This window comes from Ictidomys tridecemlineatus, chromosome 15 (genome assembly GCF_052094955.1).
Source record: "Ictidomys tridecemlineatus isolate mIctTri1 chromosome 15, mIctTri1.hap1, whole genome shotgun sequence".
NCBI classification, from domain to species: domain Eukaryota; kingdom Metazoa; phylum Chordata; class Mammalia; order Rodentia; family Sciuridae; genus Ictidomys; species Ictidomys tridecemlineatus.
The window spans coordinates 53896491-53920799 of record NC_135491.1 but is presented as its reverse complement, the minus strand read 5'-3'; positions in this window follow the sequence as shown (position 1 = coordinate 53920799).

Below are 24309 nucleotides of genomic sequence, written 5' to 3'. Positions count from 1 at the left end.
CCAATATAGGCAAAATACCTAGAGAAAGGTGGGCATAGAGTCATCTCCCAATTTCTATTAGCTTCTACCACTTTTATTATTGTGGCTTCTATGATAATATCATTATCATGATTTCTGTATAGCTACTGCCAACCATGAAGTGGGTACTCAATACATCTTTATTGAACTAAATAAAAGATGGTGTCTGCCATGGAGAAGCACAGAAGCAAAACAAGCTGGTGTGTGCTGAGGACGACTCAAGAGCCACCCAAAGCCACCCAAGGCCAAGTGTGCCATTGGCACCACTTGCCTACCTCCACCCTGGGCACTGCTTTGTGACAGATTGTCCACCAGAGACTTCCAAACACAAAGACCTTGCACAAAGCTGGTAGCTCATCTTTCCAAATCAGGATTTGTTCTCATTTTTGGTACAAAATTTTACATCTATAAAATAGTCTATTTTAGACATTTTGGAGTGTATAACTTAATGTTTTAGTATATTTTCAATGTCATGCAACCATCACCGATATTCAGCATATCTCTATAACCCTTTCCCAACAAAGAATTTACATATTCCCAATTTCTCTCTCCGTTACACTCTCTGGCAATGACTACACTACTTCTGTTTGCATGGATTTGCCAATTGTAAATATTTAGTATGAATGGATTCAGACATATATGGCTTTTGGGTTTGGCTTTTTTCACTTAGCATAATGCTTCCAAGATTCATTGAAATATAGTATACCAGTGCTTCATCTCTTTCACAGCTATGTAATATTTCATTGTCTTTATATTCCCGATTTTGTATATTCATTCAGTAATTGATGAACCTTTGAGCTGTTCCTTTTTTGCTGAGTGTTATGAATAATGCTGCTGTGAACATTTGTCTATAATTTTCATTCAATTTTTAAAAAATTTTTTTGGGGGGTCATATTATTAGGAGTAGAATTGGTGGGTCACAACTAATTGTGTTTGAAATTTTGAGAACTGACAAAATGCCTCCCACATTGTCCGCTTCATCTCCTATTCCCATCAGCAATGAATGGCGGACCAATTTTTCTATTCTTTGCCAACACCTGCCATTCTCATTTGCCCCTTTTATTTATTTTTTAATGGCCATCCTAGTGTATGGAGAATATCACAATTTGAATTTAATTTGCATTTTCCTAATGATTAATGATGCTGAGCATCTTTTTACGTGTTTATTAGTAGTCATCGGTACATTTTCTTTAGAACAATGTATAAGTTCTTTCTGTATATTTTAATTGGGATGTTTGTCATGTTATTGTTGAGTTGTAAGAGTTCTTCATAGATCTGAATTTTGGATCTTACCAGATGCATGATTTGCAAATATTTTCTCCCACCTGTGGGCTGCATTTCTCACATTCTTGATATGCTCAAAGTTTTTAATTTTGATGAAGCACAGTGTATCTTTTTTCTTCTGTGATTTTGTTCTCACATTTTAAAAACAACATGATGCAAGGTTATAAAGATTTACATCTGTTTTCTTCTGAGAATATTATAGCTTTAGCTCCTACATTGAGGTTTTTGATTTATTTTGAGTTGGTATATGGTGTGAGGTAGGGGATCCAAATTTATTTGTTTTGTGATGGACATCTGGTTGCCTTAGTACCAATTTTTGAAAAGACTATTTCTTCTCCATTGAATAATCTCAGTAACCTTGTTGAAGATTGCTGCTGAGTGCCTTAGTTAATTTCTGGATTATCAATTTTATCTCATTGATTTATATCTTTATGCCACCACACAATATCAGAAGTCTGAGTCCTCCAATTTTGTAATTCTTTGGCAAGATTTTGTTAATTCATTTCATTTGCAATTCCATATGAATTTTAGGATGAGCTTTTCCATTTGTACAGAAAAATAAAAAGGACACACTGGTAGTTTCAATGGGGGTTGTATTGAATCTGGTTTCTGCAAGTAGAAAAATACTGCTCTAGGAGATGCAGTGCTCTAAAGCCGTGGCTCTGTTTGTGTTTGATGAATGGAGTTATGCATGTATTGACTTACACAGAAAATCCTCTCTCTCCTTTGGTTAAATGATGTTGGCTACATTCTGACAGACGCGGCCTTGAGCAGGTAATAAGGAGAAATCATTGCTGAGGATACTGAAATGTGTTACGATCATTTTAGTGCTTATCCTCTCTGCCAAAACCAAGTTAAACCACCCATAAATCTTCAAACGTAAACATTTTCTTTATGTTGTCACCTTATTCTCAAATGCTTTCTCAACGTTTTAGCCTCTGGGTGCAGCACTCATTTTTCCTTATAAGGCCCATCTCATCTCATCCCACAGTCCCACAGAAACCTCCCTCCAGGAGGAAGAAGCAGAAAAGAAAGCCTGCTGGGCAGCCACATGCCCTGCTCCTTTCTAGATGAGAAACTTTGCCCAGTCCTTTCCTTTTGTGGCTTCACCTACCATCCGGCAAATTCCATCCACCCTCCAACATCTCTCAGAGTAGAGAAGTATCAAGAATGCTAGATCGCTGTCCCCAGAACAGTTGTTACGAAGGGTTTGAAGTGGGTGGATACTGATCTGTTCCTTAAAAGAAAGAGAAGACACAGTCTTATGTACCAGGCAGGTGTGTCATGCACGGGGTGATCTGGGCAAAGGGTCAGAGGCAGGAGACAGTGTACCAAGAGCAGGTCATCACAGGTCTGAATGCAAAGTCCAAGCTAACCTTCCCCTCCCTGCCAAACCCTCTTTCTTCTGCGGCTGGGTGTGGCATGCACGTGCAAGCACGCGCGCGCGCGTGCACACACACACACACACAGTTTTATTTTTACTTACACAAAAGTAAGTAAGCCAGGACATTTGACCTGAAGTCATCTGTGCTTCCATTTTTCTCTAACGGGTGGTAACGGGCGGACCTGAGGTCTTCATCCTGGGGGCTCTGATGGAGGGTCCCCCAACTTCACACCACCAATGCTAATGCTGAACCTGTGCTGTTCAGAAGTGATGGTCTCTCCCTGAATCCGAGGGTGTATGTGTGCCAGCCTTATGTCATCTTTAGAGCAGCCACCCACCATTCTGTCTGTCCCTGTGCATTCCTGCCACTATTTGTGGCAAGAGAAGGAGTCCCCTTCTTTTGAATCTCAGCTGTTCTCCGTGTCTTGTTTGGACACAGAGTGCCACAGAAGAGGTGCCCCACCTTGGGAAGAATGAAGCTCCCACTTACACCCTTTTCAAACCCAACCCTCATTGAAGAAACGCTGGGGCTAGACGACTAAAAGCAGAGGGGCCCTGTGGAAAGGAGAAGTTCATTTGTTTATTTTTTAAAAGGCGTTGGGAGGTTGGACTTCTTAAAAAACAACAACATGGATTTCATTATAAAATCAATGGGCAGCGCCTGTGTTTGTAAGTGCTGGACGGGGCCACAGCTGGGTGGTGGCTGGTGGTCCTACCTGCATGTCTTACACGGGGCTTCCAGAAGCACCTTCCCAGAGCCGGCTTCCCGAGGCCCTTCAGATGTCTCTTTGTTTTCAGGATGAAGAACATGATGTTTCATAGAAAGTCAAGAAACGGGGACCCGAGTCAGGTGGCCATCTCTGGTCTGAAGTACTTCTTTGCATGGGGAACGCATCTAGTTCCAAGACAGACATTCCTTGGGGACTACTCATGCTGGGCAGCAAAATTCCAACGGATTTCAGCAGAGCCACGGAATAAGGCCAGGTCCCAGCCACATTCCATTCCCTTCTCACACTAATCAGAATTGAGGGACTAAGCCAGGCTCATGAGCTGTCTTAGGTCTCGTGGGTAAATGTCAACTGGGTGTGAAATGGAACCCTGGTGAACAAGAATGGGCCTCTCCAGAGCTAGTTCCTCCCAGCTAAGAGGGCTGGGACATTCCAGAAGGATCTAGGCTCCTTGATCCAGGTTGACTCCGCTAGCACCCACTCTATCGCACAAGCACATGACTGGGGAGAGGCATTGGAAGTGCCTTTAAATACATTCATGCTCATCTTCAACAAAACCCACAAAATTAATTCTCTTGCTCGAATTTTACATCAGATTCAAAGAAGAACTTGCCAGTGGTCACATGCACAGTCATTGCCAGAGCCAAACATCTGGCAAGGTCTTCAGATTTTAAAGGTCACGTTGATTATGCTATTCTAATGTTTCCCAAACATACATGCAATGGCCTTCCTCAAGTTTCACATGTATTTAATCCACTTAATTTTTTAAAAAAATGTATTCACTCTTTATAAATAAATTTGTTTTAAGAAACTTTTCACAGTTAGCAAGAGGGGGGAGGGGAAGAGTGTTTCTTACTACAAATGGAAGAAAAGGAATAAAAATGAAGCCCAATAGTTGAGTTGTGGCTGAATGAGACACCTTCTCCAGGGACCTGAGCCAAAGGCTTGTTCCCTCTGTTGCAAAGGGAAACCGGCATCTGGTTCCCAGAAGTGTCAGCAGCACACTGACACCTGACCCAGAACAACGTCTACACCAATGAGGACAAGGGAAGAGAATTGAAGAGGCAATTAAGTTCTCGTGGGACTCGGTGCCCTTCCCTTTGGTGACCCATCCAAAACCGCCTCTCACCTCGTCTTTAGGGAACAGAACTCTGTATGCTGTTTCTCCTCTTGGAAGTTCCTTTAAAGCAGGTCTTGGAAAAGACGGAGAAGATCCAGATGAGTGTGATGTGGTGTGAAGGGTAGTCATTACGTTATCCTGCTCGCCAAGCTCTGCTGTCCCTGCACTCTTATGCATTTTTGAGCCCATGCCTCCTACCACTTGTTATAAAATCAATGAATATGCAACGGCGCGATCATGTTTTAGGTACTGTGTAAATCGTAAAAGTAGGAATTTAAAAGATAAATCCACTATTTTTCCACCAATTACCCATGAGTTCTGCCCTGAGGAGGGTCCAGGTTTAGGCTAAAATGCAGAGAAGAAAAAGGGAGGTTATTCCACTGACGGGGATGGTCAGAGGCTCCGAGAAGACTCTCTGGAGAGCGTGTCACAGGAAATGATCTGGAGGTCAGTGAGGTGGAGAAAATGAGAAACGCAACTCAGGACCAAAGGGGCCAGTGCATGTGGACGTGTGCACATACCACACATGGGTCAGCGGAGGGAGGGAGCAGGAAAATGAAAGGAGAGAGGAAGCTCAGAGAGGAAGCAGAATCTGCTCAGAGCTTTGCAAACCACCCTGAGCTGGAGCTGCATCCAAGGGGGCCCCAGGAGTCATGGAAGGATTTCACAAGATGCACCCAAGCTTTAAAACACTCTTCCTCCATTCACCCACATACACCCATGGGTGTGCAAGCCCACCATGGCCTGAAAAAATAAAATAACCTTCCAAATAAAATAACCAGCTTCCGAAGGGGCGGGGGGAGTGGTCCAGGCTATGGGAGCACCAGAGACGAAGCCCACTGGTCTACAAAATCTTGGTATATTTGGGGGCAGGCAGAAGGGGCCTGGAGAGCTGTGAGAGAGAGTGGGGGTGCGGTGAGGAGGAGAGGAATGATTGTGTGAGGTAGACGGGACCTAAGGATGCTAAGGGGCATGACACAGGTCAAGGAGCAAGGGCAAGCTATGGAGGGGACTTGGCGTTGACAGGGAGGGACCCTCAAAGTTCACTCTGGCTGTTGGGAGGCCCTGTGATAGCTGTAGTTGGTCTAGGTCAGGTAGTGATAAAAACGCATGTAGGAACTTCAAGAGATGATGTTGACAGAACCTGGTGACTGTGAAGGTGACAGGAGCAGAGTTTGGGGAAGAGCACAGGTATCAAGCTCCCGATGCCCCAGGGAGAGTCCAACAGCACAGAACAGGGAGAGACTAACTTCCAGATATCAGAGGGAACGTGGGTCTCATGGAGGCGACAACGGTGCCCCTCACGGCTTTAGGAGGAGAGAGATCTCTCAGGGGACCCATGGTGTGCTCAGGTCAAAACTCAAAGGATGGCCTCTTCCATTTCTGTCTCCCAAAATGCAGGCACCCCCGACCCGACGCTGCCTTCCAAAAGAGCATTGAGCTATTCACAACACTAATGAGATCTGGAAGTGGGCTATTGATCAGAGGTGTTTTCTTCCAGTCACCATCGGGCTCCAGAGTGACTCAGAGAGAGCCCAGTGCGGACGTGACTCACCTTTGACATCATCGCTGTCTCCCTTCAAGAGGACGCTTACTTACCAAAAAGCTTTGGGGACCGTGTGGGGAAGGGGTGGGGTGGACTTTGGTTGATTACTCAGGCCAGACCGCCCTGTGGTGCAAACTGGTCCCATGATGCTCATCCTCAACCAGATCTACCCCAGAGTCTGTCCGTTCCCTGTTTCCTTCTCCTTGTCTCTTACATAGATCCTAAAAGGACAGGAGTGTCCTGGGTTCTCTCCCACTCCAGGAAAGGCGGTGTTGTGTATCGACGAGGAGGAAACAGTCAAGTTCCTGAGTCAGCGTCACCTGGCTATCTCACCAGGGGCTCCCAGCAAAGCCTCCACCTGTGGCACATGGTTTCTGCATGACCAAGAGGAAGGAGGAAATGGGGAAGTACTAAGAGATTTACCCAAGGGTCTTATAGCTAATGAGGGGTCGGGCCAACATGATCCCAGAGAGTGAAGTCAACAGTGGCCAGCCACAGGGTACTCTCCAGGGCAGAGCAAGGTCTACCCGATTTAGACGTAGTGATCCACATCCCTCACCTTGGGTGCCAGGGAGGGATAGAAAGTGAAAGAGGTGACCCCTATGAGGAAGGTGCCCCTGTCATCCTTCTAGCCTGAGGTCACCAGACAAAAAGAGCTGGGATTTGAACTGAGGACCTCTGGCTCTAGGTTCTACCCTAGATGTGCCCAAATGCTGAAGATCCTTTTCCTGGGACAGCTTTGCTCCCACGCCCACGTGGAAGACAGCAAGTTTCAAGCCAGCACAAAACTCTTCAGGGAAAATCAGGAAGGAGAGATGATCAAACAAACGTTTTCCATAATGCACGTCACTCACACCTAGCTGATGGTGTTGGCCTATATTCCCATATGTCACACCTGTGTGTGTTTCAAGGGACGAAGAGCACAGAGCCCCAGAGACCTGTCACTGAGTTTGTGTGATCTATAACACATGGCTAAGCTTTCTGCACCTCAGGTTCCTTGTGGCTCCCTGCTTCTGTATGACACATCCGCGGATAATTTCTTCCCATCTCATTCACAGAGGCATCCAACAAATGTCATTGGGTGTCCCCATTCCAAGGAATCACAGTATGTCAAGAAGAGAAAGGTAAAGGACAAAGGAATCAACATGCAGAGGATTCCTTTATGTTCCCAAAGGAAGCTCTTAACTGAAGACACAGTTTCTAAGGAAGAACCCAAAACAGAGAAGAGAACACAGAGAAGCCAGATAAGAACAACCAAGATGGTGGAATTGACAACCCCAAGCCTCACTCTATCCCTAACCCCCACCCTAACCTTAAATTCCCTTGAAGAATGAAGAATTCCTATGGTAGTCGGAGACAAGGTCAAGCATTTTGTTGTTGTTGTTGTATTTTTGTTTTGACAAACTGAATCTGCCTCATGCAGCCACACTGCAGGCCACCCACAAGTACACCAGGTCGTCACCCAGTGTCATCCCTTCCTGGGCCAGGGGTGAGTTGGACTCCCAGACTCTTACCTATGCATTTATTCAGAGTCGAGATAAAAAGGAGCTGTAGAAAGAGAATGTCTCCCCTCTCCATGGGGGACAGTAGCCAATGAGCACCAGAGAGGAGATGCAGGGAAAGAATCCAAGTGCAAGATGAAGAAGATGTTGCAGAACAAGAGCCAGACGGGGACAGTGAGGAGGTAACAGACTGGGAGTGGCAAGGGAAGAGAGAGAGGGGAAGGATTAGGGGTTCAGGTTATGGGCTACGGAAGAAATAACATTAAGTAGTTGTTCAAAAGCCATAGAATGAAATAGCCAATCCCCAAGAGGTTTCTCTAGAAGGCAGAATGCTAGCTATAGCCAGCGAGCCATTGTATGATATCAGTGATTACTGAAAATGAAAGCAAGCCCTAAGGGTAAGGATTATGTTTTATTTATTCCACAGTCTCTGCCATCCAGCACTGTGCTGGCACAGAATAGGGGCAGTCAACACCCGTCATAGGGGGTCATCTGGACCATGGTCCCTACTATCCTCAACCATGAATGGCTCTCAGAATTCTTACCAGCTAAGTAGGAATGGAAAGGCTTGGTGGAGGGATGGGATGCCCCTAGTCCCTCAGTTCTCTGTGTTGCAAGAAGCTCAAAGCTCAAAATGAGAAGCCTTTATCCCTTTGCATTGCCCACAGCCATACGGAAGGTCAAGGGTGGAGCCAGATGCTCTGCACTGGGGCAGGAGAAACAAGGACAGCAATAGTGGGATGTTCTCTCTCACCTGGACACTTTCCAGTTCCATGCAGAGCCAGACGGTGTGACTGTCCATCCTCCTTCCCTCCCCAAATTCTTTTTCTTGTCAGCATGGGCTCATCAAGATGTCAGCCTGAGCGTTCTGCTGGGGGACCAGTCACGGACTGGAGTTGGTGGGGTAGGGCAGTAAAGACCTTTGCTGAGTACTCATTATGCACAAACCACTGGGGTGAGGGCCTTACCAGCCTCTCCCAGTCCTTAGAGTGACAAGAAGACACATTGCCATCCTAAGTCGATGATGAATCTCATGTAGATCGGAGACGATTCCTGACTTGCTCAAGACCACCTAGCTAATTAGTTATGGCCTTTCCGAGCCTTAAGCTCCCCCTTCCCTGAAGCCACGTGTGCTTTTGGTCACACTGATATTGGTGGTTGGGGTGAGGATCATGGGGGTAGTGGTGGTGATGAGAAGATGACAATGGCCATCCATGTTATTTCACCACCACCCTAACATGTTTAGAAAGACGCCCAGAGAAGTTAAATGATTTGCCCCAGATCGCATATCTAGTAGATGAAGCTTTCAAACACACTAGAAAACTCTGAGATCCACCGTACTACAGACATAGAGGCATACATAGATTGGAGAATGAGGATCATGGGTTGAGTTTAGGAAAACACATTTCCCTACACCGAGATTGTTGCATTAAGCAAATTACCCCTCATCACGGTAACCAATAACCAGCGCAGCTCGAGGGGACCCATGCTTCTGCTGTGGCCCTCTGTCCAGGGCCTATTTGAAGGCCTAGTTCTCTTATGCCAGAGCCTTAGGATCTCATCAAGAGGGAGGAAGGGAATGAAAAAAGTCTGACCAGCTTGGAAAGGAGCGCCTGAGAGCAGGGAGAGAATCTCAGCCATTTAATATCAGTGTTCGTCTCTTATTGATCCATTTTATTTTCCTTTTACAGAGAGGACCGTCCCCCAGTCTAGCTCATCATGGGCCATTAAAGGTTTCCTATTGATCCGTGGACCTATTGTCTCGGGTTGCATTATCCCTTTTGGAAACTTCCTTTGCTTTTCGGTCCCGTTCTGTATTTAGGTTGCATCCCAAACCTGGCTTCTGTTCTGGGAGCGTGCAGCAGACATCTTGGGCCCCCGGCTGTGGATGGAGTCGATTTCCTCATGCTTCTGGCACCTGCTCTTGGTCTCCAGAAGTCTTCAACTCCAAGAGCCATGGAGGATGTTGGAAGAGGGGTGAGGGTGTAGCAAGGCCCAAAATGTCCTTGTTCCAAAGGGGGAAAAGGAAATTACAAAAACAAGAGCTGCCATGGATGGAGTTCTCTGTTCATGCTTCAACTATGATAGGAGGAAAAACTACACAGGAGAGGAAACTGAGGAAATATTTAGTTGCTTGTCCAGAAACACAAAGCTCTGAATTGTGGTTTCAGCCATAACTACCTTCATGTTGAAATGTTTTGCCCAAGCTGCCCACAGAGATTCACGTTCCACATCTCCAAGATGAGGATCAAGACAGAACATTCTAGGTTGCTGTAAGGTTCTCATTAGATAATGGATCTGAGACCCTCAGTAGGGTATCCAGCACAAAGGAAGTACCCCACGGGTATTTAGTGTAGGAGGGGAGACCCCCCCTTCCACTCACTTGCTTGTAAGAGTCTTCCATCTACTCCGTCCCCATGATCAGTAGAAAACCCACCACTTCTTTCTAAAGCTAACATGTCACATGAACCCAGATTTCAGAGGATGAGAACATGTATTTGAAAATGGCTGGTACAGTGGCCAGCACAGAACAGGTGCTAAAATCACAGGGCTTATTGCATGTGCCCTTCCACCTGAATGTCACTGTGCAACTCTTGTCCCCAGCATCCTCAAATTTCCTCGTCCTCCATCTGCAGACAGTCTTCCTCCCAACACTCCTCACAGACCCACACCTGGTTTCCTACATTCTAGTCCTTCCAGGGCTCCACCGCCTGCTCACCACTTCTTAGCCACAGGGAGCCTCTTCCTGACCTTTGATGGTGTCCCTTATCTCCTCTCTTGGCTTCTGGGTCCTTTCATTTGTCCATCCAGTCCCTTACTCAACAGTCCCATGTTCCCTGGGGGAGCTGCTGGAGGCGCTGGGGTTGGGCAAGATGTCCCCCCAGGGAGGGCTGAGACACAACAGGAGTCTCTGCTTCTCCCCTCCACCTCTGTCCTTATCTACCAGCCAGCGCTTATTGGGTGCCTCAGGCGTCTGCCTGGGGTCACCTTCTCTACAAAGCACCTGACCAGCCTTAGCCGGGGACAGTCACTTTCTCTGTGCAGTTCCCATTTCTTCAGTGGCCTCTGTCATTGCCCATAGGTCCCTGGAGTGGAGTTCCTTTGTCTTCTCGACTTGCAGGGCGAGTGCCTCAGGGGTCTGCATGGGGCCAAGCAGGATGCAGAAGTGTGGAGGTGAAGATTGGCACAGCTCCCCATCTTTCCTCTTGCTCCTCCTCTTCACCCTGTCCCCAGCCCCGGCAAGCCTTCAGAAGCTCAGCGGTTGTTCATTCCAAGCTCCCTGAGGTGGCCGGTTCATCAGAAAACAAGCTGGGCACAGAGACCCCGTGTCCTCGGGCAGGAACTTCAGCCATCACCTTGCACAAAGGGAACCGTCCTTCTGTCTCTCCGAGCCCTCAGGCAAGGTCAGGGCTCACCCACCACTCAGCCTGGTCTCCTCCCTGCCTCTGGCCAGTTGTCCCTGGATTTCATTTTCTGGGACTGCTGTAACAAACTGGGTGGCTCAAAACCACACTTCTTGAGGCTGAAATCAAGCTATTGACAGAGCACCGTTCTGGCTAGAGGCCCCAGGGAAAAGTCTTCTCCTTGTCCCTCCCCAGCTCCCGGTGTCCAGAAAGACTCAATGTCCCCTGGCTGGTGGCTTTGTCATCTCCGTCTCTGGCTCCATCTCCTTGTGCTTTTTATCTGTCTGTCTTCCCAGGTCTGACACCGGTCATTGGGTTGAGGGCCCCAGACCAGCATAACCTCATCTTAAATCAGTCACCTCGGCAAAAAAGCCCATTTCCATGTAAGGTCACATTCTGAGGTTCTGAGAGGAGATGAAATTCGAGGGGACGCTATTTAACTCTGTAGATCCTTCAGTCTGTCTTGTCTGCTACCATCAGATTCAGATTCCCCAGATGGGGATTGTATACCCCCTCCCCAGGCCTCAAAAGCCTAAAATAATTTAAAAATTTCCTGTTTTCTTTGACCACCAGAAGCTACGACTTTCATCTTGAGCTCTTAAAAATATTGTGACTGTGTCAGACGCTAAGCTCCATGGAGCAAGAATCTGATCTGTCTCCTCTTCCGGTTCCTCAGAGCACTGCAGAGTTCACGTGTGGGTTTCGATTGCAGCCTGTTGAATGAGTGCGTGGCGTGCTGAGTATTGGTTTCCAGTCCTCTATCTGACTTTGAAGAGCCCTCCATTACCTGTCACTGTACCATCCTCTCCAGTCAGCATGTACTGAGTAAAAATTAGGTGCTCTCAATAAATACTTGTTGGTTGATTGATTAATCCATCAACCAGGTTTCCTGCTCAGAAGAATTTTTTAATGTGAGTCTCCAGGGGCCAGGGGTTAAAAGACAAGGGTTAAAAGACAAGGGCATGGAGACACTGGATCAGCATTCCCACTTGAGAACTTCTGGGGCCTGCCCAAGGTTCTCATTTGCCTGAGAATCTGCTTCTGGTCTTTCAAGGGTAGATGGTAACATTGACTTTGGGAGCCGTGGATGGACCCCACCCTCCAGGGGTCCAGGGCGTGAGGTTAAGATTCGTACAAAGAGTAGGTTACACAGCCCCTGTTCGCCCTAGAAATTCTCCAGAAAGGGGGCTGCCGACCCTAGATTGAAGAGATGCTAAGTACCTCTGCTGTGCCCTGGGTCACTCACGGGTCTCTATCAGCAGAGAGAGGGTGAGCAAATCACCGTATGGCCACACAGCCTTGCACACTCCTACCTTTCTCCAACCTGCACCCAAGTTTCTGGAGAAAGGGAGTTCCAAAACTCTGAATGAGGTCGCCTTTCACATGAAGGTGATCCCCACGGGAGGAGTCATTTTGGGGTGGTGTAGATAGTAACTCTTCCATTTCCTTTTTTAACATTTTTTTTATTAGGTATATTTATCCATTTAGTTATCTTTACCCATTTGTTGACATGTGGTGTTGAGAATCAAACCCAGGGCCTCACACATGCTAGGCAAGCGCTCTACCACTGAGCCCCAGCCAACAGAAACATGTCAATGGCTGTCTAAGATTCTAACGAAAACAAAACAAAAAAAAAAAAAAAAAGAAAAAGAAAAAGAAAGACAAAAGAAAGCTTGGAGGGAGAAGAGGGAACCAATCGCTTTATCCTGGAATTTTGTCCTAGGTCATCGCCGTTGTTAACCGCACATGAACCGACCCCCACCACCAGCTGATGTGACCCAAAGTAAGGAAGACGAGACATCTTGTACAAAGCCACATCCACATTTTATTTTTCTTTGTTCTTTTTTTTCTTTTCTTTTCTTTTCTTAGTGTCCTAAGTCACCCATCTTAGCACTTATGCCTTCAGGGATTACGGAGCTAAAGCTGGCTTTATTTTATTTCAGTTCCCTTATATCCATTTCAGTAGAATCACTAATACCACTCATTTTCAGATTTTGTGTGCTTAATAGATTGAGAATATGAGGTCATGTGTCCAAAAGGATAATTATCATTCTGGGCAATGACTGAATGGTTTCATTGTCCTCAAACTGTGTGGAAGGCAAAAAGGACTTTAGCTGTGGCAGTACCTAAAATGTGTGTGGTGCATGGTCTCTCTGTGTGTATGAGTGTGTCTGTGTGTGTGTGTGTGTGTGTGTGTGTGTGTGTGTGTGTGTGCGCGCAAGTTTGTGTATGGGTACGATTCCTGAAATTTCCCGTGATTCAATTTGCCATTCTAAAACAACAAAAAGTTAACTTTGCTGTAGGAAAAGTGAGATTTTACTAGGAGATATTTTTTGTATTATAGGGAAATGCAAGCTATGGAAAATTTGCATCAAGCACTATCTTGCTGGACTATCTTGTGAGTGACAGTTCAACACACGGGCCCGTTTGTTAACTAAGTGGTTGGTTTTCCTACGTTCTCACCGTTTTGAGTGGAAGGGAGGGGCGACACCGCACCACGGCAGTAGGAAATGGGTTGCAGACACGTCTTCCAGGACCTCTGTTCGTTCCTGAAGACTGAGAGGACTCCAGCTTTGTGGATGGAAAGTGGAGTGAGCTGGAGTCACCATTCCCGCAGAGCTTCCAAGCCCCTGAGACTGACAAAGGCTTCCGGGGGAAATACTCCGCTTTAGGCTCCGAGCAGGAAGCAGCAAATGCCAACCACGAGGAGCAACTCAGAACTCTGCTTTTGTGTATTTCAACTCACGAGGGATGAGGGTAGTGGAGCCTGAGGTGAGGGTGCCCAGAATGGCCTCAGCTGGAGGCAAGCCTGCACTGCATGGCCAGCCAGCTTCCATGTGGCTCTGGACTTCCCACTGCCCTTGATCCCCACGGCACCTGAACCAACAGAGCACCGCAGGTTAGAATTATGTGACCATCTCCAGCGCAGAGCATTCTGCTCCCTGTTCCTTCTGTGTCTTCTTAAACTTTCTTTCCATCCTCCCTCACCACCACTATGTATCAACATAGCATTAACCGTCCGGTAAGAGAGTCCCACCAATCCAAAACTGAGTGTAGTGACACACAGCCTCGGGTCAGAGTCTCGCTGTATCACCTGCTAGGTGGCTGTACTGCATCCATGCCCACCCCCCACTTCCAGCATCAGAGTCCTCCTACAGAAAACATCGCAATGTCCACCTCACCCCATCTGTGGGACTCAATGCCTATTCCAGTGCTATTTGCATATTCCAAGGACAGATGGGGAAAGAGCCTTCTCTACTAGAACATTTAAATTTGGAGTTCTTATGTTAGTCCGAATTCCATTGCTATGACAAAATACTTGAGATCCACAGCTTATTTTTTTTATCACAGTTTGAGAGGTTTCAGTCCATAGTCACTTGTCCCCGTGGCTCTGAGCCCATGGTGAGGTAGAACATCATCTCTCAGTGGGCAGGAAGCAGAGAGAGAAGGAGGAGCTGGGTTCCCAGATTACCCTTGGAGGGCACGTACCCAATCGCATAGCTGATTCCACTAGGCCCACCTCTCAAGGCTTCCACCACCTGCCAATAGCACCACAGACCAGCCACCAAGACTTGAGCAAGTGAGTCTTGGGGACACTGCAGATCCAAACCCTAGCAGCTCCCATATCAGTGGAAATGTCAAGTGAAATTGATAAAGCTTACTGTGGGTTATATAGATGACCCTTTATACTTAAAACTGTCACCACATGTTAATGTTAGTGATTGCCAGCAAGTTGGCACGAACTAATTTGATTGGCTCTGCTAATAAGGAAAGAACAAAGGAGATGTGAATGAAAAATGATGTGCTCCTGTCAATTTAGTGACAAGTGACTTCACAGCACCAGAATAAGTGGAGAGCACTTGTGGAATATCTGAATCACGGCACAGGTATGGGCTGGTGTATCGAATTACACCTGTACTGTGACACTTGGTGCTGCTTATGTTACTTTGAGCCAGTTTCCTCAAAACCATATCATCAGCCACATTTAATTAAAAGTGTTGGGCTGAATTTTAAATATGGTGGAGCTTTGCTTGCATTCAATTTATTAATTTATTTTATTTTATAGTTTCATAGGAACAATAAGCATTAGGAAGTTAAATTTAATTTTCTTTTTTGGTGGTTTTGGGAATTGAACCCATGGCCTCATACGTGCTAGGCAGAATTTTATCTTCTATTTTCTATATTTGTAAAGGACATTATCCTTACAAGAGTAAGCCATTCATAACTTTAAAATTATCCTGAGAATAATGAAGTTGGAGAAACACCCTTGTTATATGTATGAACTTCTACAAGTCAATGGCCCGTGGAAGGTGATCACATAGTTCTGCTTCCTTTTGGGGGGTGTAGTGGAGGAGAGTTGTATTTGCGGCATGGTGGGGGATGAAACAGAAGCATAATGAAGAATCATCAACCTATTTATTCATGGCTTTCTCTGAGTGCAAGGACAAGGTAAAGGATGCTGTCTTAGCTATTTAAAAGCACAGGGTGGTCCCCACTCTTCATATCACCTCCTTAACTCCAGGACCTGACAATCCACTCCGGATGTGATTTGCACAAGAGCAGTCCATGTAAAGTCATGAGTGTCAGATGCTTAGGGAAAGGTGTGTGAGTTCCAAGGAAGGAACCTGGCAGGGTATGTTGTCTGGAAGGCTTCATGACAGACTTGAATGGATAAGATTGCTGGAATGTTCCACTGTCCCTCCAGGTTCACTATCCTCCGATTGCATCCTCCTGGGAAACTCCAGGTGACCTTGGTAGACAACAGCTTCTCTTGCCATCTGACTTCCCTTTGGATTCCACCAAAAGGCTGATACCTTCTGGGGCCATACATCCTGGGAGAAGTCTTCTCCTTCCAAGTCAGATTCTTTTGGATATCTTTCAGTGAGCTTCACGGCACCTGTTTACAGGCAGAGTCTCTTCCTAAGTCTATTATAAGATTCTTGAGGGCAGGAAGACCAAGTAATAGAATAGCTGAAATCTTGGGGTAAGGTCCTGAAATGGTCCTTGCCAGAGTAGTTTCAAAACTATTTTCATGGTGTTGCATTTTATGTTTAACCTCTGGGCTGTAGACCAGGCAGAGCTGTTTCCATTGGAGTTCCCGTTGGAAATGCAGCCATATTCTGTGATCATGTCATGGTGCACATAAGACAGCAGCTTGAGAAGATCCGAAAGTATGGAGAAGTTAACCAAAGGAAACACCAAGGCAAGGTCTTAGCTAAAGCACGAATTGGGCAGAGGAGGGCAGAAAAAGAGGAGCCAGGCTATTGATTCCCCGGCTCCCACACCCTCCTCTTTGATGATTTAGTCGTTCCCCTACCAAAGTCCAGAGGTCCTGCTGGCTCCCCTTTCCCCACAGTTGCCCTCTGGGTGCTTATGACTGCTTCAAGCTGCGGGTTGACGTACGTCCTCAGCTCCCATTCACGTCACTGTCCCTCTTCCTAAACCCTTCTCTTACCTGTGTGAAAAGTCTCTTACTAAACTCTCCTGCCACTACCAGTTTGAGGAATTGTCTGTTTCTCTCCAGCCACTGATGCATGGGGGGGATGAGGTGATGGAGGCCAGTACCAGGGATCTCAGGCAGGTGGGGAATTCTTGTAGACAGGTCCAAAGTGTGGTTAGGTTGAAGGGAACAGGAGTACTGGATAAAATAGCTATTATGATTCACATTGGCCTTTGAAGCCTGCTTTGTGCCTGACCAAAGACCAGGATCTTAAACTCTCTAATTCTTAATTCTGAAGATACCATGGCGTGGCTAGTCTCACTTCCCAAGAAGGAAATGGAGCCATTGCTGAAATCGATGTCAGCTTAGCTCTAAAATTGCAAGGTTAGAATTCAGCTCAGGGTCTGTCTAATTCTCTCTTTGCTCATGCAGACTTCTAGCAGCTTCTCAGTGGCAGGAACAGTCTGATGGGGATGAGACAGAAGCTGTGCTCAAACACACAATTCTTTCTTTATTTTTTCCACAGTTATTTCTTGAGGAGACCCAAAGAAAGGAAAACTCCTGTGCCCACCAACTCTTCGATGCCAGAGGACCTCCCCGCAGCTCAGCCTTAGTGGAAGGCCAGCCTAGCCATCCTTCTGCATGGTGGTCACTTTCCTGGGGCTTTTCCCACTCTGAAGAGAACCCCCCCACACATACACACACACACTTGTTAGCTGGAACACCCTCTCCATGCAGCCAGAACTGGACTTCAGAAACTCTCTGGGCTCCTCCAAGTCAGCAGCTGTCCACCTTGCTCCTGGCCAGTTTGCACCCCTGCAGACCCTGAACTCTGGCCTGTGTTTTCTGCCGGGGGGGGGGGGCACCTGTCCCTCAGAGAACTGAAGTCTCTGGAAGGAGCAGCATTAATGTGATTTCCTTGTGGTTAGGGTGCTGAAAGGCCTAGGGTGACACTGAGAAAGTCGGGGCTGTGCTGGAAAACCTGGCCATGTGACAAGATGTAAGAGAAAGGAAGGACTTTGTGTATAACAAAATTTATTGCATTTTAAAATGTTTCCTTTACATCTTCATTGTTAATTTTTTGAGAAAGAACACTTTAGTAGAAGGGGGAATAAACATAGTTCACATCTTCAATATGTCTAGAACGTTTTCTTTTCTATATTTGTGCATCAATGTGCTACATATACTGTAGCTTTTATTACAACAGTGTGTACCCTCTTTACTGAAAGAGGGTGTGCCAACCAGAAATCACCTGGGAATTCATTAGAAATGCAGAACCTCAGGCCAAATCCCCGACTTACCAAATCAGAATCTGCATTTTAACAAGATCTCCAAGTAATTTGAGGGCACCTGGGTTATAAGATTGTGTGGTATTCAATGGTATGAATATGCCATGAATAATTTCACTAATCCCCTTTTAGTTGAAAATCACACTGTATCTAAATTGCCATGATTATATGCTGCGATACAATGAAATATATTATAAAATAAACTTTTGCATCCATCTTTGTGCAAAGAAGAATGACAATTATCATAATTATTGCTATGACTTATTGAGTGCTAATTATGTGCTGTGGCCTGAAGTGAATGCTTTACAAGAATTATCTCATCCTTAGGATGGTCCTACCAAGAACAGGGTTACTCTCATCTTAAGAAGTGAAGTTCCTGGGGTATTTTTGTTTTGAAAATAAAATACAGTATAAAAAATAATGATGCTATTTCAAATAATGATCCTACTCTGACTGCTGGTAAGGGTGCTCACACTTATTGGGCACTTTCTCTACTCCAGAGATTGTATTAATCTTTTAACATCCATTTTTAAAAAAATTAATCCTAGGGGCTGGGGATGTGGCTCAAGCCGTAGCGCGCTCGCCTGGCATGCATGCGGCCAGGGTTCGATCCTCAGTACCACGCACAAAGATGTTGTGTCTGCCGAAAACTAAAAAAATAAATATTAAAAAAATTCTCTCTCTCTCTCTCTCTCTCTCTCTCTCTCTCTCTCTCTCTCTCTCTCTCTGTCTCACTTTAAAAAAAAATTTAATCCTAAACAACACTAACGGAGAAAATATTATTAATCCCCTTAAAAAGGGAGGTAAGCATGGCTCAGAGTTTGAACAGGACGCTCAAGGTCAATTTCAAGAGCACAGCAGAATCTCACTGTGGTCCCAGGGTTGCCAGGCCCCACTGCTCAAGCGCTGGACGTCACGCGTGAATGGGAATGTGTTAATTTGCTTCCAGCTCTTCAGGGTGTCCTGGGGCCTCACCTCCCTGTCACCACTGGACTCTTAAGCAGGCTGTTCTGCGCCCAGATCCTTTGTGTGTGAACAGACAGGGGATTCACAGCACTGCCTCCTCTGGGGGACAGGCTTAGGGGGGCAGGGGATTTTCCTAATCAAGCTCTCCACAGCAGAGCGGCAGGCAGTGGGATCCTCCGAAGCTCAGGCTGGCTGTCCGCGTGGCAGACATCCCAGGACTTTGCAGGGAACAATGGGCGCTGAACTGCAGGTGACCCGACCTGCTAATCGCTGCCTGATTACCAGCTAATCAGCGCCTTGTTTGGGACACTGAATCCCAAATCCCTTTGGACTGGGCTGGGCCCTCGCAGGGCCCGGTCACCTGGTTCATGTGGCAGGGGCGAGGCCGGGGCTAATGTGTTCCAGCGCAGAGTGGCCAAAGGCTGCCTTCAGGGAAATGGTCACGGGGTCCATCTCTCCCCTGCTGGCCCTGGGCAGCCGCAGCTCTTGTCAACAGCATGGAAGTGAATACAGGAAGAGGAATTAAAGGCCAGCTTCTCCCTTCTAGAACCTTTGGAAAAAAGTTAATCAAACCTCCCAGGCACAGAGAAAACAAAGGACTCCTTTTTGCAGAGACTCCAAAGGCGCCCTTGTCTGAGAGGGTGAGTTAACATCCACCACCACTGCACGCAGGGTTGCTGCCTCCATAATCAGCACTGTCACCAACACCGTCACTAGTTATTACCACCATCTCCATCACCACCAGCACCACCATCACCACTAACATCATGACCACCATCCCCATCCCCATGGACATCAGTACTACCATCACCATCACCAGTACCACTATCACCACCACTACCACCATCACCACCAATCACGGCCACCATCACCATTACCATGACTGCCACTACTCACTTCACCACCACCATCCCCACCATGGCAATCAGCTCCCTGAATTGAGAGGGGAGAGTGTCATCATGATCCACCACACCATCACCACGACCACCAACAGAACCATCACTACTACGTTAGCTGCTGCTATCAACACTGCCATCCCCCTGCAGCCATCTCTACCTCCACTCTCATCACCCTCTCAACACTATCACTACCAGCAACAACTCTACTACCACACCAACACTATCACTTCATTGCCACCACCTCCTTTCCATTACTATCACCACCACGGACACCACCACCAAGGACAACAAAACACCATCACCTTGCTTCTCTCCCCACAGCTGCCATTGCTACCACCGCTGCACAGTGTCGGGGGCAATGAAAGCAATGTGGGGGTGGTATTCAACAAATTTGATTTGAGAGTCAGACAAATTTAGAATATAATTCACAAATACCAGTTGTTTGCATTTGAATAATTAACTTACCCTTGAAATCTAGTTTTCTCCAACAGACAAATAGAGATAGTAATAGAACTACCCCATGGGACCGTGTCTCATGAAGAACACTTATCACAGTGCTCTGCTCACAATGAGAACTCAATGAAAAATTCACTATCGTTACCTGTGTTCAACTCCATTTTAACACACAGCTCCCCTCGATCACCCTGGCTTGAAGAGGGAGGGGAGAGGACAATGGACTCCTTTATTCTTTAGTTAGGGGGAACCCTCCAAACTGCCCATCATTCCTAAAAGCTGAGGTCTGGTCATGACACTACAGGTTGAAGAAAGTTCCAGATTGGGGATCAGCTGTCTGGGTTTGCATTTTTTTTGGCTTTGGAAAAGCGATTCTCGACCTGGAGAATTTCTCTAATCTCTCAGAAATTCTTTGTATTCTTCTGAAAAATGGACCATGCTAGTCTCTTTCTTGAAGAATTGTGAGAGGATTCCACGAGACAAGACAGAGAACACCTGGGCAAATCACTATGGGCACTCGGTACATTGAGTTGCCTTCATTCTCCTACAGTTTAGCTTTAAATACACACTGATCACAAGTGGAAAACGTGCATCTTGCTCTAGAGAACCTCCGTCTCGGGGAATGAACCCAAGGCTTCCTCTCTTCCTTCAGATGGAGCGGAGCCCAACGCTCTGACCGGTTCTCTGGGTGTATTGCAAAGGCTCTAATAAAAGGTTACCTTTGCCCAGTTGATTCAGTTCTAGGAAGCTGTTCAATGTTTGACTATATTTCTCCAAACATTTAAAAACAGTTCATCAGGTTAGTTCAGTTGAATTATTGCTCCTTGGGAGTTTTCCAAACCTCGGATTTCCTTCAGAGAGCTGGATTCAATTCCATTCTTGGGAATTCAGCTCCTGGCCCCTCTTTGTGACCCCTGATCACAAATGCAGTGTAAACACTCTGCTGCCTCCTGTGTGAAGCAGCCCTTGCTGGCTTCCTGCTCCTAGGATGGATTCTCATTGCTTGGGCTTCCCTGAGCAAGAGTAGTCAGGCTCTCCTTGGCCTTCCTGATGCTCCAGTGGTCACTCACTGCCATTCTGGTGGTCGGCATTAGGGCAATGGACTTTCCTAAAAATATTTCCATGGTAAGAGGAGTGGCGGGGTGGGGTGTCTCTTCTGGTCAATCAAATTTGGTTCCTCTGTGCCCTGAGTGAAGAGTTATTCTGTACACTTTGCAAGGCATGCCACAGTGAGAGCTCTCAGAGCAGATCTTCCACCCAATGACCTTGTAACACAGGCTGTGTGTGAGGTCAACAAGAGGCCATGATGGATTCTGAACCCACATAAATAAATGACTAAGAATGAACTTTGTCAGACTCAGCACCTGGCTGGGGAAGTCCTGGGCCCTCCTCGCTGACATCAGGACAGGCTGGTTTGCAGCAACATTTTGCTCTGTGGTCAGTGTCGTGTTTGTGAATGTTCAGAGTCAGTTACCAAGGAGAAAGACAAGATGCCAGGGGGAGAAAAGGCCTCACAGGTAGCTCTCAAATTCTATTTTGAAGAGCCTCAGATCCCATCCCATCCTTACCATCTGGAATCTCCTGCCAGGATCGATGGGCCCCTTTGATCTCGCTCCTATTGTTGATGGAGTCGAAGTTCTTCCTTAGGCCAGGAACCATGTTGAGTGTGTTATTGTGAGTCCTCCATACTACCCCTTATTTTATTCCTTATTTATTTATTTATTTTTTAACCTAGCTTGCAGTTTTAAGAACTTAACTCGCAGCTAATTGTTAACTCCGGATGATTGCTTGGAGCTGCCACCGAGTGTTCCACAACGCCCACCCGTTCATTCACTTCATCCCCTCCACAACGGATGAGCCTCCACATCCCCTCCCTGTCCCAGAGGACTCAAATTTCAGTAAAGGAAGGTTAAAGACGGGCTGGTCCAGGCACCGGATCCCTAACATCCTTTGCTATTCTGTCTTGGACCAAAGCAAGGATTCTTTGGGACATTCCAAAAGCTAGAGTAGTGATTCTAATGCATGAGGATGCTCCATTTTTGTGAGCTTGTTCTTTAGATTTGGATTCACTAATCTGCATCCTAAGAGCAATATATGGGAATCATGCTGTCTTTGCTGCTATAACGGATTCTTACAAATGGGGAAAAAAAAGAATGAACAGTAGAAGCGTGTGTGGCCCATGGTTCTGGAGTCCTGGGCACATCTGGGAGGGTCATCATGTGGTAGAAATCAGGTATCCCATGGAAAGAAAGCAGGAAAGACACAGAGAAAGGGAGAAGGAGCAGGTGGTAGAGAGAGAAAAAGAGAAACTTCCCCTTGCAACAACCCAATCCCTCGATGATGTTTTCTATCTCTTCATGCGGACAGTGAAGGCATTACCTCTTGACAGTGCCACCTCTTAATATTGTCATGATGTGGATTGCTGACTGCGGATGAGTTCATCACCTCTTTGCGTTACACAGGGCACTTGGCCTCCAGTTCTGCAAATCAAGTAGGGTCGGTCCCTTGTAGCACAGGAGGCGGGAGGTTTATTGTAACACAGCCTCTGCCCCTGTTTTGTTGTTTTTGTTGTTGTTGTTGGGTTTCATGGTCCTTTTCTTGTTCACTTACAGACTTCCCTGTTTTGAATGTTGCAAATATTGCTTTCCAAATGTTTGGCTCTATTAACTTTAGTGAAAGGTATTCGATACCTTTCACTAAAACGGAATCTTCAATTCTGGCAAATTCGAACCTGTCAATTATTTGCCTCGTGGTTTGCAATTTTAAGTCTTCCTTAGAAAGTTTTTCCCTTCTTCCTCACAGTCATAAAAATTTTTCTTAATTTTCTACTGTTAAGCTCATGATATTCCCTTTTCTCGTTAATCTCTTAATCATCTGGAGCCCACTTTTAGTGTAATAAACAAATATAGTTGTTCTTGTTGTCCACGTGGTGGCCAGTTTCTCAATGACATTGACTAAATCGTCTGACCTCTCCCGATGATTTATGAGCCATATTAATCACATTCCCCATCCTCATTTATTCATAGGTCTGCCTAAGTCCTCTGTTTCTTCCTTGGGTCTCTATCTGGAGCCAGCACCAGGCTGGCTCTCGGGCCTCTGTATTTTGTAGGGTGATACCCTCCCCAATATCCTTCTAGTTTCTGGGGAACTCGACTCTTCCATGTCGTTTTTAGCATAAATGTCCCTGCATTTCACAAGAATGAATTTAAAATGGATAAATCCATGCCACTGGAGCTGGCGGGTGGGAGGGGGCTGTTGGGTTTGCTCTTCACCTAATGGGCTTGTTTCTGCCAGGTGTTTTCCAGGTAGGCTCTGAGTTGGAGAGAGGCTCTCATTGTTACTTTTTGTGGGGCATGCTGCTCCCGTTGAGGACAGTGGCTTCCTCCTCCTGTCCAGCTCAGTCCTGGGCAGCCCAGGGCAGCCTGGGGTGTGCGTCTGGATCCTGGTGGTGCTGCTGATGCCTGATCCCTTTTCAAGTAATGACTTGCTCAGGAAACCGTGCCTCAGGGCTCAGATTTCCCCCCATTTAAGCTTGTGGCTTCTTGGCCTGGAGCCTGTTCTCTTCCCAAAATGTTTGTTAGTACAGTGGCTTTTTATGGCACTTTATGGAAAAATTAAGGGGTGGAGGGGAGATGACTGTACTCTGCAAACCAGCCCGTCTTTAACCTTCGTTTACTGGAATTTGAGTCCTTTGCATACCTTGTTAGCAGAAAAAAAAAATCTTCAAATATATTTTTTTTCCATGCAAACTTGCAATTGGAATGTTCTTTACCTCTTAATTCAGGCCAGGACAAATGTGGCCCAGGCTCTGAAAAACAGCCTGTTATTTCAAAGAGTCCTCCAGCAGCCTTTGCACAACATTTACAACTGCAGTTATCTGCCTGGGGATCACCGGGAGGGGCCCTGTGAGCATCAGAGGGTAGAGGCCACTGAGGTCTTGCAGAGCTGATCCTGGGAGTGGTGATGGTAGACTCACCCGGAGTCCCCAGAGCTGCTCTTCGGCCTTAAAGTCACACCTGGGAAGCTGTTGGATTGGAGCGGAACCCACCAGGACAGAGGGTTTCTGTTTCTGGGACAGGGAGCCAGCAGCAGGATCAGATAAAACCAGGTTCCTGATAAAAGCGGTGGGGGGAATCCCAGACGTTGGCCTGGTACTGTCAGAGGAAGAGGGGCCAAAACAAAGTCCTCCAGAAAGGTCATGTTTTTCTTAGAACCAGGGCCTATATTACACACAAATTTGAGATCATCTCTGACAACCATCTAAAATTAACTGTGG